This window comes from Drosophila erecta, unplaced genomic scaffold (genome assembly GCF_003286155.1).
Source record: "Drosophila erecta strain 14021-0224.00,06,07 unplaced genomic scaffold, DereRS2 tig00000550-arrow-arrow-pilon, whole genome shotgun sequence".
In the NCBI taxonomy this organism is placed as follows: domain Eukaryota; kingdom Metazoa; phylum Arthropoda; class Insecta; order Diptera; family Drosophilidae; genus Drosophila; species Drosophila erecta.
Window position 1 is genome coordinate 63,829 of NW_020825271.1, and position 5,166 is coordinate 68,994.

Below are 5,166 nucleotides of genomic sequence, written 5' to 3' on the forward strand. Positions count from 1 at the left end.
GAAAATGAAGCTGTTGAAAGAGACAGTGATGAAGAGATGGAAAATGAAGCTGTTGAAGAGACAGTGATAAGGAAATGGAAAAGAAAGCTGTTGAAAGAGACAGTAATGAAATGATTAGAATATAAGCTTTAGCAAGTGACACTGCGGAGGCCTGAAGGGCTTATAATGAAATTTATAATAATAATGTAAGCACAAGTGCAAAACAATTGTTTTGATCATGGCGTGTGGCGCATTAGATATTGTAATGAAATGATGAATGAATTATGTTAAAAAGTTTTGTATTGCTCTAGGAATGATATTGAGGTGTGAAATTTAATTTGTTAATGTAAGTGTAATTTGAATATGGTTTTGTTGCATTACAGAAAAAGCATTATGATAATATTTCACGAGGTCGTGTAATGGTCAGGATGGCCGTGTCGGAATCATAATGGAAATATTGCATCAGCCTCTATTTGCGCAGTTATTGGTTGCTTGTAGTTTTGTAGTTTTGGGAAGAACCGTTTTAGCGCGGCGCCAGCGTGTTGTCGGTGACGCCGAGTGTGGTTCGATGGTAAGCACGTAGAAGAAGTGTGCGACAGAGTGCAGTTGTGCGTAGTACTTCAGTGCGATCGAAACTCACTGCGCTAGCATTATGGCTAATAACAACGAAACTGCGACATATACATTTATAAATATGAAAACTTCAAGATTTAATAACAAAGCCAAAAATATAAAAAACAATTAATTAATATTACAAAAAAATATAATACAAAAAATAAATATATATTTTTTTTAAATTATGCCATTGGAAGTTTTAAAAACACAACTGCAAAACAGTGAAGAAGAGTAAGAAAGAATACACAACTAATACGATAAAAAATTTCTAAGTGTGAGAGGCAGGCCGCCGCTCGCACCAACGCAGGAAAATATGAAAAATTTTTAAGTGTGAGAGGCAGCCTGCCGCTTGCACCGACGCTGGACCGAGATAAAAAATTAAATTATTAACAAATGAACTGGCAAGCCCCTGCTCCTATCGAGCAAAGGGACGCACCAAAACCGGAAGAGGTTTTAGAGGTGTGTCCAAACACTGGACCTCGCCCCCTTACAATAGCTGAGTACCGGGCTCACCAGCAGCAGAAAATTCAGCCCCCTAAGAAGAAAAGAGGAGGACGAGGAGTGGAACTCCTCAGGCAACGACGCCTGATCAAGGACCTTCTAAAAGCGGCCAAAGAAGACGAGGAACAAATGAAATAACAAAACCAGCTGGAGAAAATAAATCAAATGCTTCGCAATGGTGCGAAACAACGCTTGACGGCTGCAATTTTGCCAAAGCCCGAAAAGCCTTAAATATAAGAACTACATAATACATTCAAGGCGATGCGTTTACGCTGCTTGGAGAATAGTAACTAACCCAAAAAACCTATTTTTTAAAAAAGTAGACAGATCGACAGCTTATGTTATAAATCAAGTTAAAATAGTTGATCATAGGGAAGAATTAGGGAATATAAGTTATAAAATGGTATAGTTATAAGATGGTGTGGGCGGTTGGCAATAATATATCCCTCGCCGCTGTCTCCCAGTGTAGATAGCCGGTTGGCTGTTGCTAGTTGTCCAGTGGGGGGCCGGTTGGCCGTCCTGTTTCTATGATGAAATAGGATGATTAGGTTGAAAGGAGACTGTCCTTCAATACCGCTGGCCTAGAGACTCAGCCGGTATATTTTGTAATAAAAAAGTTTAACGTCTAAGTGCCGGAGTTTCGATATATGAGCTTGTGCTCTTTATTAATTGAATATAAAATCAGAACTGAACTTAAGAACTAACAAAAGCTCATGCATGACCGGATGCCCCTGGCAGACCGCTGACCAAGCACATTTTGCAGAAGTCATATGATCGCTGCTAGCCAATGGGACAAAGCCACGGCCCATAAGGGCGCAATATGTTGGCTCAGCTCTCGGGCCAATTAGGGTGGACCCAATTTGGGGTGGACCATACATGAGTGGAGTAATAATTATAATATTAAATGCTTAACATTAATAAATTATGGGTAATAAAATGATTAATATTAATAGGAGGAATAAAAATAGGCCTGCTGATGCTAGCCTGGGAGTCCGTTGTTAACTACTTCCCTCTTAAATTGGACGCCGTCCTCGGTGACAGCCAATTCGTCAATGGATTTTTGCAACTGGGATGCCTCCCGTTTGCGCCTGCAGTGTTGTTGCAGCAGGACTAAGCCGCATAACGTGAAGCTAACGGCGACTCCCGCGACGAACCAGATTTTTGGTGCACCTCCCGCGGACACGTCCTCTCTGAGCTCCTGCATCAGCCGCAGGTTGTGCTCGTTCATCCGCTGTAGTAACGGCAGACTCAATATTTGATCATGTCCGGTGATGTTGATTAATGGGGAGGCCGCGATTCGGGCGATTAGTAATAGATTAGTATTCTATTTCTGGTTAAGAGGGTCTCGAAAAGGTGGCCGGCGTCAAAAAACCCGTCCCTTTTCTCTTTGAGGATTCTGTTTACTGTGTCTGTGAGTTGGTTAATATGTTTTTGTGTTTCTGTGTTTATTACTACCTGCCTATTGTTTGCCTCTATTAGGGCTGCTTCGTTAGTTTTGATTCTAAAGAGGTCCTCCGCGTCGGGCGTGCCCAGGAAATCCAGGCTCCTGGCCATTCTTCGTTGCACGGTAATTTCATCCAGCATGTTCTGGGCATGGTTGATGTCGACTTCCAGAAGTTTCCTTATGTGGGACTTTGGGAACAGTTCAAGCATTCTGACTGTAGAGTCAATTATGCTAAAAAACTCAGACAGATTTGTCGAGTGCCTAATCAGGCCATACTGTTCCCATACTAATACATTCCCGTCTAACACCGGGATGTATTTTGCATGCGAGAAGTCGGTGACTCGCGCGAGTTACCACAGTCACCACACCCCCTAAACCCCCACGCCTACACCACTGAACACATCGACGCCCATGGGCACTCCGGTACAACGAACCGGGAAACGAATAAACAAATTAGTCAACAATGTATCTACAACGTATCGACATCCGGCCAAATGCTGACACTAACATCAGCAGACCAGACGGCAAGAATGCCGATGCAGCATAAGAACCTAGCATAACCCTTATATATAAGAACTATGTACTTAGATTTGGAGGCTTCTTGAGAAGAACGAAAGAAATATAGAATCACTCTTAAGTTTTGAACCCAAAGCGTGAAGTTGTGTTACTGAATCCCATACAAGTGCCTGAACAAAATCTCATGCAAAGTGCCGACAGCCGACTATAAGCGAACCACCCAACATCTTTACTGCTGTTATATTCACCTCCCATCATTCGGCCCGAATGGTAACTGGCGCAGCCGGTAGGATGCTTTCCTACATCTATACCTTAACTTACCTGTAAGTAAAGAAAAATGTAAAAACAAAGCATAAGTGATAGCTCAATAAGTAAAGAATCTTAAATAAAAAGGGAAAAATATATTCTGCTACAGTGACAACAAAATGTAAACAGTGAGTTGTGAGCTGCACACGGTGACGTATAAGTGCTTGGGTAAAATTAAAAAGAAAAATATTTAAACATAGCCAACAGACAACCCAAGTAATATGCGCGAAATTGTTTGCAGCGAACAACGCATTGGGTCAGCAAAATAAAAAAAAAAGAGAAAGAATTTTTTTTTATCGCATAACATGTTACAACACAAATTTTTTTTACTTTTCTGCTATTGTGACGACAAAATATAAACAGTGAATTGTGAGCTGCACATGATGACGCATAAGTAAAGTTTAAAAGAAAAATTATTAAAGCATAGCCAACAAACAAACCGAGTAATGTGCGCTAAATTGTGTGCAGCAAACAACGCATTGGGTCAGCAAAATAAGTAAAAAATAGCCACGGTATAACAAATTTAATAGTCTCTACCTAAAATTCCACGGCCCAAGGTATCCCCTACAATGGCAAATAGAATATCAAACATAACCATATATTACTTAATAAACTATCTTGCAATTATGTCACAACTCACATTAAATCACTGCAAATCAAATACTCTATGATATGGGTCTTATGCTATACGGCTCACGAAACAAGCGTGTTTCGTGCCGCTGTGGCAGACCACCCATGCATACATATACATATACCTAAATACACAATATGCACACAAGCTTGCAACCAACGTATATACACACATATACACCAAATTACGCACACAAGCCTGCGAACTGATACTCTATGATATGGGTCTATGCTATACGGCTCAGGGTACAAGCTTGTGCCTTGATGCTGTGGCATATCACGCATATACGCATAGATATCCAACGTATATACACATGTATACACCAAATTACGCACACAAGCCTGCGAACCGATACTCTATGATATGGGTCTATGCTATACGGCTCAGGGTACAAGCTTGTGCCTTGATGCTGTGGCATATCACGCATATACGCATAGATATCCAACGTATATACACATGTATACACCAAATTACGCACACAAGCCTGCGAACCGATACTCTATGATATGGGTCTATGCTATACGGCTCAGGGTACAAGCTTGTGCCTTGATGCTGTGGCATATCACGCATATACGCATAGACATCCAACGTATATACACATATATACAATAAATCACGCACACAAGCTTGCGAACCGATACTCTGCGATATGGGTCTATGCTATACGGCTCAGGGTACAAGCTTGTGCCTTGATGCTGTGGCATACCACGCATATACACATAGATATTCAAACACAGTATATGTACACATGCTACAACCAATAAATACGCTTATACATATAACCATAAAATTACTGCAATACGAAAAACAATGAGACACTTCACCCCAACCTACCCTAACAATTAAAGTTTATACGCTTCCACTCGAGTACCGAATGGCTAATGTAACACAATACCAATAGTCACGCCGTCAGCATAAACAAACAATTTATACTCTTGCACACCAAATACAATATGTGTTATGCGATTATACTTGTACATATATATACGAATACGTATATGCATAGTGAGTGGCCAAGCCTATCGAGTCAAAATTCTTTCTTTCTTATAATCGTCGACATTCACTTATGCTATGTTCCGAATACTATAAACTATGTATACAACAATTTTATAATACCAACTATATTACAGATATTGAATCACATAAAAACCATACAAACCTATATACATTAAGA